An 11,170-nucleotide genomic window follows, 5' to 3' on the forward strand; every position below is an offset into this window, starting at 1 on the left:
TGTTTTGGGTCTTCTGATGTCTGTTACCTGAACTCATTGACACCTCTTCTTCCATGTGAGCTTTGTTACTTCTCTGCTAAATGGCCGTTTGTTTATCTTCAAGACTTTAAGACACTGGACACTATATATTTTGATAGCAGGGCACCATCAGCTTTCTTCACCACATTTCTTACACACTGCTTTGTCTTCAGCAATCATGTTGGGAAGCTGAGCATCACAGAGTGCCGGATTATTAGAACAAAGTATTCTTGCGTTGACAGAGTACTTGAGCAGAGGCCCAATGTCTATCTGCTTCCTTAATACTAAAACTGTGAATATATGTACATATATATTTCCCCACTGTCATATATAAATATATTTACATATGTACATGCCTGTATTTAGATCTCTATAAATGCCCTTTGCCTCCTAGTTCTTTCCTCTATTTCCTTTTACTTTCCTCTTGTCCCACTATCATGTTCAGCCTCCATTTGGGTTTCAGTAATTCTTCGTGGTTACACTACCCTGATGAAGCTCTACCAAACCTCCTATACCCTCTTCGCCATCGATTTTTGGATCACTTGTTGTTCCCTTGTCCCTGGCTTTGTTAACACCCACTTCCTTTGCCCCCTGCCTCCCACTCTCCTATGTCCCTTCGAACTGTCGTCCCGTCGTTCTCTCTTCCAGCTTGTTTTTCCTGCCTATCCCATCCAGATAGACATGCAGAGACAACAATACGCACCAACACAAGACCGAGCAAAATAAAGCAACAATAGAAAATTTTAAAATAGCTACAACAACAAAAAAGCCAACAACAACAAAAAAGAAAAGCCTATAAATAGTTCAAGGTCTATGTGTTGTCCTTTATGAGTGTTTTCCAATCAAGTCTGGTGGGGTATGGGTGCCATGCCCTGGCCCCACAGTCTGTTTTCAGTGTTCCCTGGGGAATTCATTGCTCTGCTCTCCTTGCTGCTCTGTTGCACGCCCCCGGGGTCTGACGTCAGCATGGTGGGCTCAGGGCGGGCACAGTTACTGCCCTGTGTCTCCATTGTTGTCCCCTGTGGTGTATAGGTCAGTGAGGAATGTTGTGTCTCATGATGGGGCTGGCCCTTTGGTCCTCTCTGTGCATTGGCTGCTCTGAGCAGAAATCTCGTCCTCAGGCCTTGGTGGGCCAGGATGTGCTTCACTCTTTTTTCCCCTTCCCCACTCATTGGCTCCTGTGTGATCTGATCAGACACGTCCCTCTCCTTGAACATTAGATTCAGTGCTGTTTTCTGAAGTGAATTCTTCCGGGGGAAGGAGGGGCGGGCTGTCCACTTAGTTATAATGGAGCCGGCCCCTCAGGCCTCTCTATTGATTCCCTGCTTCATGTCAGTGTGTTGCGTTCTTGTCTTGGAGCACGGGGTTGAAGTTTGGTCCCTCTATCCCTATGGAAATATAAACAACACACCCTCCCCTTGGGTGGGTTAGTACCCTGTTCCCCCTGTTAGCAATTATTTTTTCCCCCTCCTTTTTAGTTGGCTACATATGTATCCCTGAGTTTATTCTGGCCCCTGCCATATTATCTGGACCTCACCCCAGGAATGTATATATCCAGTAGCTTCTTCCCTATGCCCCTTTTGGATTTTTGAGCTTATCTCAGAGGACTCATGTTGTGCTTGGCTTACTTCACTTAGCATAATCCTCCTGTTCTTCCCATGCTGCGATCATCATTGCTTTGTAGGCATGTGTAATACTCCATTGCATGTATGTACCACCGTTTTTTAATCCATTCGTCTACTGATGGAAATTTGGGTGGTTTCCAACTCCTCACAATTGTAAACTGTGCCACGATGAACCTTGGAGCACAGATGTCTGACCGTGGTTTGTTTCTTGTCTCTTCCGGGTATATGCCCAGTAGGAAGATTGCTGGTTCATATGGTAGCTCAATTTCCATCTGTTTTAGATATCAAGAAATTGATTTCCATAATGGATATACATACCTACAGGTCCACCAGCAGTGGACAAGAGTTCCTATCTCTCCACAGCCCCTCCAACACTTGTTACTTTATGATTTTTTTAATTGGGCTATTTTTGAGGATGTTAAGTGGTATCTCAGAGTTGTTTGAATTTGCATTTCTCTTAGGAATAGAGATCTGGAAAATTTTCTCATATGTTTTTTGGCCATTTGGATTTCTGCCCTTGAAAAACTTCTGTTCAGGTCCTTTGCCCACCTCCTGAGTGGACAATTAGTTTTTTTCTTGTTGTAACTTAGCAGAGTATTGTAGATTTTACTAATAAGGTCTTTGTCAGATGTGTCATTGCTAAAGATGTTTTCCCATACTGTGGTCTTGCTTACTATTCTCTTGGCGAATTCTTTCAATGTACACAAGTGTTTATTTTTACTATATCCCCTTGTCAATTTGTGCCTCCTCTGAGTTTGTATCCTTCCCTATTTCTGATAACCTATGTGTTCCCTGAATCAAAGTTCTCGAATTTGCTCCAATTCCCCTATTGATAGTCCTAATAGTTTGGGGTTTTACCTCTAGGTCTGAGTTCCACTTTGAGTTTATTCTTTTGCATGGCATGAAGTAAGGGTCTTGCTTCATTTTTCTGCAGATATGTACCTGTTTTTTCCAACACCACTTATTGAAGAGGGCCTCTGCTTCCCAGTTGATATTTGGGGGGCACTTATCGAAGATCAGTTGCCTGTATGCTGATGATTTGATTTCTGGGTTTTCAATCCTTTTCCATTGGTCTGAATAGCTATTGTTATATCAGTAACATTGTTTTGACCACTGTGGCTGTATAGTAGGTGCTAAAGTCGGGGAAAGCAAGCCCTTCAACTTTGTCCTTCTTCTTGAGGAGTTCTCTGCTAATTCTTCCCTCTCCATATGAAGTTGATCATCTGTTTTTCCAATTCTTTGAGGAAAGATGGTATTTGAATTGGGATAGCGTTGAACTTATATAGTGTCTTGGGTAGAATTGACATCTTTACAATATTGAGTCTTCCAATCCAAGAGCATGGGATGACCTTTCATTTGTTCAGGTAAACCTTGGTTTCTTTTAATAGTGTTTTGTAGTTTTCTTCCTACAATTCTTTTGGTTTTTTAGTCAGGCATATCCCTATATATTTAAAATTGTGTTTGGCTATTGTGAAGGGTACCCCCTTTTGATTCCCTCTTCTGTGGCCTTGTCAGATGTGTATATTCATCTGATAGACTTCTGTTTGTTGATCTTATAGCCTGCTACTGTGCCATATTCCTCTATTGCTTCCAGCACTCCTCTTATGGAATTTTGGGGATTTTCCATATATAAAATCATATATCATCTTTGAATAACGATAGTTTCACTTCATCCTTCCCCAAACAAATACCTTTGATGTCTTTTTTTTTTTGCCTTATACTATTAACTAGGACCTCCAGTATGATGTTAAATAGGAGTGGGTTCAAGGGACATCCTTGTCTAGTCCCCCTTTTCAGAAGAATTGATCTCATCTTTTCTCCATTGACTACCACATTGGCTGTTGGTTTTTCATATATATCTCGTATTATATTGAGGAATTTCCCTTCAATTCCTAATTTCTTGAGTGTCTTAAACAGGAATTGGTGTTGGATGTTGTTGAATGCTTTTTCCATATTTATCGATATTATCATGTGGTTCTTATAATTTTTCCTATCAGTGTGGCGAATAATACTAATGGTCTTTCATATGTTGAACCATCCCAGTATCCCTGGTATGAATCTCACTTGGTCATGGTGAAATATTTATTTTATATACTTTTGTATTCTGTTGGCCAGTATTTTGTTAAGAATTTTTGCATTGATATTCATTAGAGAAATTGATCCGTAATTCTCAAATTTTGTGGCATCTTTGCCGAGTTTAGCTATCAGAACTATACTAGCTTCATAGAAGGAATTTGGGATAATGGCATCTTTTTCTATGTTCTGGGGAAATTTGTGTAGGATTTGTGTCAGTTCTTCCCTGAATGCTTGATAGAATTCTCCTGTAAGGTCATCTGGTCAAAGGAAATTTTTGTTGTTAATCCCTTGATAACCTTGTCTATTTCATCTATTGATATGGGTCTGTTGAGATTTTTGACGTCCGTTGAGGATAGTCTAGGGAGGGATTATTTCTCCAAGAATTTGTCCATATCTTCCAAGTTTTTGAATTCTTTGGAGTACAGTCCTTCGTAGTACTGTGTAATTATCCTTTTGATTTCACTAGGGTCCATTGTAATATCCACTCTCTCATACCTCATCCATGCTATTGAAATTTGTTCCTTCCTTTCTTTGGTTAATTTCACCAGAGGTCTGTCAATTCTATTTATCCTTTCAAAGAAACAACTTTTAGCAGCATTAATTTTTTTCCAGTTTTCTTATTTTCCCTCTCTTGAATCTCAGCCCTAATATTTATTATTTCTTTTCGTTTGCTATTAGTTGGATTGTCCTGTTGACTCTGCTCTAGTTGCTGTAAAATTTGTGCCAGCATATCAATCATAAGTCTCTCTTCCTTTCTTATGTGTGCATATATTGCTATGAAACTTTCTCTAATAACTGCCTTTGCTGTGTCCCATAAGTTTGGGTACATTGTGTTCTCATTCTCATTGGTTTCTAGAAATTTCCTAATTTCATCTCTGATCCAGGCCAGTACACACTCCTTTTGCAATAGAGAGTTATTTATTCATCCTCCAATTGTTTGCCCTTGTCTTCTTCATCTTATTTTTGCTGATTTCCAGCCTTATGGCACAGTGGTCAGAGAGAGAAGTCTGTATGATATCAATGTGCTTAAATTTATACAGATTCAACTTATGCCCCAGCATGTGGTCTATCTTCGAATATGTGCCATGTGGGCTTGAAAAGAATGTGAATTTTTTTCTATTTGGGTGGTGAGCTCTCCAGATATTGCTCAGGTCAAATCTTCTAATTGTAGTGTTTAGATCTTTAGGCTCCTTGTTGAGTTTCTTTCCCTGTGATCTATCTTTCTCAGGGAGCAGTGTCTTGAAGACACCTATTATTGTTGAGGCTGTGATTTCTTTTTTCATCTTTTGGAGTGTTTGATTGACATATTCTGCGGAACACTTGTTTGGCAAGTAAATGTTTAGAATGCTTAGTGGTTATTGGTCTTTGGTGGCCTTGGGCATTATATAGTGTGCCTCCTTGTCTCTTTTTATGGTTTGCACTTTGAGATCAATTTTATCCAATATTAGGATTGCAACTCCTGTTTTTTTGAATTGCTATTTGCTTGGTATGTTTTTATCCAGTCTTTGATTCTCAACCCATTTTTGTCTGTAATCTTGAGATGTGTTTCCTATAGGCATCAGATTGAGGGGTTGTGTTTTCTAAGCCAATCTGTTACTGTCTGTATCAAGGCATGAGTTCATTCAACTGATATTCATGATTATTACATCTATCTGAAGACTCTGTGATGTCATTTTACCCCTCTTGTTTTGGGTGTTTTATTACCTCCATTTGTTTCCCATGAGTTGTGCATATGTGTGTTTGTGGTTCATCCTCTCCATCGTTGAGCCACTGTTATCTTGGGGGCTGTTTTCCCTTTGATGGTCTCTGGGTGGGGTTGTTCTGTGGGGTAGTATCTTGTATGTGCTTGGTGAGTGTTCTTCTTCTGCCCATACTGAGTCAGCAAGGATCTTTTGTAGTTCTGCGTTCCTTTTAGCGTATTCTTTGAGATTTTCCTTGTCCAGGAAGACTCTCACTTCTCCATCAACTTTGATAGATAATTTGGGTAGATAGAGTAATCTTGGGTTTGTGTTATTTTCCTGCAATTTTTGGAATATGTTGCTCTACTCGCTCCTCTTCTCCATAGTGTCCACTGATAGGTCTGAGCATATTCTTATCTGCTTGTCTTTATATATGATTATCTGTTTTTCCCTAGCTGCTCTCACAATTTTCTCCTTTTCCTCATAGTTGGATAGTTTAACAATATGTCTTGGTGACTTCTTCTTGGGATTAAGTCTAGCTGGAGTTATTTCGGCCTCCTGGATGGTTGCCTGATTTTCATTCATTAAGATAGGGAAGTTTTCCTCCAAGAATTCCACCACCATTTTGGACGTTGATTTCCTTGATTTGATTTCCTCCAGTAATCCAATTATTCTGCTGTTGTTCCTTCTCATGGCATCAGACATAGCTCTGAGGTTTTCATCAGCTTCTCTGATGGACCTGTTAGACTTTTTCTCACATTTATTGTGAGTCCTCTAGGTTACTGGTGCAGTTCTCTGTCTCTTCCATTCGCTGGGCAAAGTCCATGAGTTTGCTATTGGTATTGGTTTCTGTTATCTTGCCCCTTAGCTCCTGTATTTCCATTTGGTGTGTGGCCTTTATCTTCTCTATCATTTCATCCTTTTTCTGTAATGCTTCCCTCATATCCTGCATGACTCTAAGCAACAATCTGAAGTTTTCTTTCTGTGAGAGGTCAAGTCTGCCTTTTCTATGAGTGGGGTTAGGTCCAGGTGGTCCTCTGGCATTGGATCTTGTTTCCCTTTTCTTTTTGAAGCTGTGGAAGCAGTTTGCTGGTTTTTTGTTTGATTTATTGGAACAAGGTGTCATTTTCCTGGGTGTGTCAGAGCCCTGGGATCTCTCTTTGGGAGGTTGGTGTTGGTGCTTCTGCAGGCTGCCTATAGCCAACTGCTTTGAGGAGTTGTGTTTCATCTTTGTTCTGCTGAGGTTTCCCTCTCACCTTGGCACATGGTTTGTGCTCCAGCCACCCTCAGGTCTCCTTAGGGGCTGTTTGAAGCTATGCACACTTCAGTCTGATGGAAAGTGTTGGCTGGAGCAAAGGGGAGCGTATTTTGAGGATGGCTGGGGTCTGAGTGATCTGTTCCTGGCTAGAGGCACTTCCCACAGGTAGGCGGGTGAGAGAGCTCACTACTTCTGTTAGCGCGCAGATACACTGCTCAGAGCACAAGAGGGAGTGGAGAGGATTGAGTATGGAGAAGGGAAAATGCAGTCGGCAAGCCCTAAAGGCTTGGGTCCCTATGCTGCAGCTGCAGAAGCTTCTGCCAGACTTGTGTCCAATACCTGGCAGGCCCAGAGCATTGTGGCATGATGGAAACCTCTGTTTGTTGGGGTGGGGTAGGGTGACTGGCTTGTGGGTCTGTGAGGAGTGCCCAGATGGGGCGGACACCTGGGTGGGGGTGGGAGGGTACTGCCTGGTGGGTTTCAGGGCAGAAGCCTGGCTGACCTGTGGCACCGGTGGGGGCAGAGCAGGCAACCTGTGCACTGCAAAAGAGTCAGCTGGTGGGCCTGAGACCACAAATGTCTGCAGGGTGTACAGATGATGGGGTCGAAGTCAGCATTTGGTTCAGAAAAGTGTTCTGAGTTGTCTTGGGAATCGACAGACAGACTTGATACCCCTACTCAGCCCCCAAATCTCCCCACCCACTGATCTCCACAGAGCTCTAGGTGTGAGCTACCTATCTTGTCACCATCTTGGCCAAGCCTCCCCTCTAATGTTATTCTTAAGTAATGACAAATGTCCTCAGTGCTGGCCAAATTTCAATGGAGAAACATCATAGTCAATGATTTACAGATTTTAACTGGAAACAGATGTATTGAACTCAACAGGAAACAAAATATATCAATAGAATAACAAAAATAAAATATAAATGTAGCAGAAATCATTGTTGAAAACACTAAATAACAAAAGCACTAAACTGGTTAAAGATGAAAGGGGAAGCAGCAAATAATTGATCACTACTTAAAAACTATTCCAAGAAGACATTATAGCACATGAATCATTTCGTGTGTATGCATAATATCATGTTGAAAACAATGTTTCAATTCTTGCAATAATATTTATACTGTACTTTTCCATTTAAATGTGTTCATAAATATTAATAAATTCCCACAACAGCACTGTGAGATAGATAAGAATTATCCAGAGTTGACAGACTGAGAGCTTAAAATGATGCTTGTGTGTGATGCCAAGCATTGTTGAGTGGATTAATGAGAGCTGACACCAGAGACCCAAACTCTAACTCCTGGCTCTTGTTTGGGTGACAGAAGCTGTCAGAATTCTCCCTGGCTATCCTCTGACTCCTCACCTCTATGCTCCCACCTAGGCCCTTGGTCAGCAATCCTGCTCCAGAGGCAATTCCCTTGCAACTCTCTCCATCTCACAAGTTAAGCAGCTCACTTCATCTTAGAAAAGATTTAGGCAAACTTCAAAGCCACAACTCTGAGAACTACTTCAAGAAGTCCTCCTTGAGTACAAGCAAATGAAGTCATTTTGAGCTTCTGAAATAATATCTTTTAAATTTTGTAAAGCTAAAGCAGAAACTGTGGTTGGTTTGTCTAACTTCTTAATGAATAATACTTTATCTTATGTGCCTTTAGTGTTCAGGAGCTTGTAGTTTACAAGTGACATTCAGGTGATCAGCTCTCCCAGGTTAACACCTTATGTGTGGGTAATGAGATATTTTATGTGACTGGTGAACTGAACTGTCTTCTGCATGTAATCTGATAGGTAGTCATAGAGCAAATTTAAATTCAAACAGAAAACTCTGCAAGTAGTTCTAAAAGACATATCCTTTAGTGAGTCATGGCTAAGTTTCATAGACAGCATAATTTCACGTGCTGTTGTGTTATTGGGTGCTGTGGAATCAGTTGAGAGTCATGGGATCTCTATGTATAACTGCCTGAAACACTGCCCAGTCCTGTGCCATCCTAACAATCATTGCTATGTCTGAACCTGTGGTCGTTACATAATTCCATGTCAACTTGATCTATAGAAGTATAGGGGCGGAGTCTCTCCTGTCAATCAGGTCACGGTCTGATGGTACCTACTTGTGGGCATGGCCTTCTCAGGAGGATCCTAGGAACTTCCTCTCTCTCTCTCTCTCTTTATCTTTCTTCATTTTCATGCCAGTGAACCACTCTAAGACTGGCTAGAGCCCTAGTGATGTATCCACCATCATTAGACCCACGAAACTTTGCACCCACTGGCCTGTAATACTCCTGCATTCTGCATCATTGCATGTGGTTGCATGAGTCTGGAGAGGGACTTACGGACTAGTATCAGACTTATGGACTTGAGTTGGACTGGACTGGGATGTTTTTTGATGTGTGATTACTTCTTGGTATAAAGCTCTTTCTTACACATGTGAGTGCCACCAAATTTGTTTCTCTAGTCAACCTGGCTGAACACAGAGTCACTATGCAATCCATCTCATTGAAAGGCTCGCTCTTTGATGTTTCCCCACTAATGTATGATGATTCCCCACTAAAAGATGTTGTCTTTCTTCAGAAACTGGTTCCACCTTACAACATGTCCAAAATATGTGAGACAAAGTCTTGCCATCCTCACTTCTAAGGAAGATTCTGGCTGTATTTATTCCAAGATAGATTTGTTCATTCATCTGGTAGTCTGTGATACAGTAAATATTCTTTGCCAACATCATAATTCAAGTGCATCAATTCTTGTTCTGGCCTCCTTGATTCATTGTCTAGGTTTTTCATGCATATGAGGCGATTGAAAACACGATGGTCTGGGCCAATTGCATCTTATTCTACAAAGTAACAGCCTTGTTGTTTATGCTTTGCAAAAAGTTTTTGCAGCAGATGTGCCCCGTGAAATACATTGTTGTATTTCTTTACTGCATGGGAAGGAGCCTGTGTGGTGCAATGGGTTAAGATTTGGTCTACTATTCACAAGGCTGGTGGTTCTCCATGAGCCACTTCACCAAAGAAGTGAACTGTCTACTCCAGTAAAGATCTGTAATCTCTGGAACATTCAGGAGCAATTACATCTGTCTACAAGACTGTTAAAATCTGTTGGAATCAGCTTGATGGCAGTGGATGGACTTCCCAGAATGGTGATTATGGATACAGGTTAAATGAAATCCTTGACATCTTCAGTATTTTTTTTTAAATTTTTCAGGATAAATTTCTTATTGATGCTGTTGTATTTTTTTTCTTTATGTTGAGTTGAAATCCATACTGAAGGTTGCATGTTTTAATTTCCACCTCTAAGGGTTTCAGTCTTTTTCAAGAACAAAAAGAGGCTGTGTCATCTGTGTTGTTATAAGCTCAACTGCAGGTTGTTAATGAGTATCCCTTTCATTTTGATGGCTCATCCTTCTTCATTCACCATAGCATCTCTGTGTAAGTCTGGGTGAGCAGAGAAACAAACTCAAAGACACTGATATGTATATAAGAAAGAGCTTTATGTAAAAGAGCAGTTGAATATTGAGAAAACATCCCAGCTTTGTCCAGATTAAGTCCATAAATCCAATATTAGCCCATATTTCCGATACCAATCTATAAAGTCCTCTTCAGACTCATGAAACTCATGCAATGACACTGGATTCAGGAAGATCACAGGTCAGTGGGTGGGATGTTTTGTGGATCCAGTGAGGATAGAGGCATCTCAGTGCTGGCAGGGTTCTCCATGTGGTTTCTTCAGCTCCCAGGGCATGGGCTCATCAGCACAGCACCATGTGTGTCTTGTCAGTAAAGCGTCTCAGGGAGTGAGCTGAGAGAGTGTCTCTTGCCTCCAGGGAGGAAATACCAAAGCTCCCGGAATCCTCAGGAGAAGGCAATGCCCACACAGAGACCTCATTGGCTATGACCCAATTAACAGGCCAGACTCCACCCCTTCACTCTTAATCCTTAAATTGACACCAAATTATGTAACTACCAGTTTCCAATTATTTTCTTAGCATACAGATGGAATAATTATGGTGAAAGGATACAACCTTGTACATACTTCTTGATTTTCAACCATGAAGTATCCCTTTATTCTGTTGAAACAACTGCCTCCTCATCTTCTACAGTGTAACAAGGTAGATCAGGTACTTCGAGTGATTCTAATCTAGGCCATCTGGCAGTCCATGCTTCAGCGAACCAAACAAATAAAGAATTAGATCCTCTCTTAGCCACTCTTGCAGAGACACTGAAAGAAGAATCTGTGCTTAAGGGCCCCATATCCAGAAACTCAGACCAGTCTAATATTACATTTTGTGCACCAGTATCCCACACCCTTAATAAGCATTCCCAGGGATATTCCATAGGCTTCTGCTTGTACGTATTTGAAAACTCGAGCAGATCTTTGTGAGTATAGAGCGCTTCTTCTTGGGTAATCATCTCAACATCTCCTTTAGGAGCTTTATGACACTTAATTTTAGTGACAGGTCTAGCAGAAACAATGGGTGGTGAGGGTGTTTCCTGGGTGCTCTCAGCAATATCTTGAAAGG

This window comes from Echinops telfairi, unplaced genomic scaffold (assembly GCF_000313985.2).
Source record: "Echinops telfairi isolate 266 unplaced genomic scaffold, ASM31398v2 ScPeMD7_3533;HRSCAF=4204_0, whole genome shotgun sequence".
Lineage (NCBI taxonomy): Eukaryota > Metazoa > Chordata > Mammalia > Afrosoricida > Tenrecidae > Echinops > Echinops telfairi.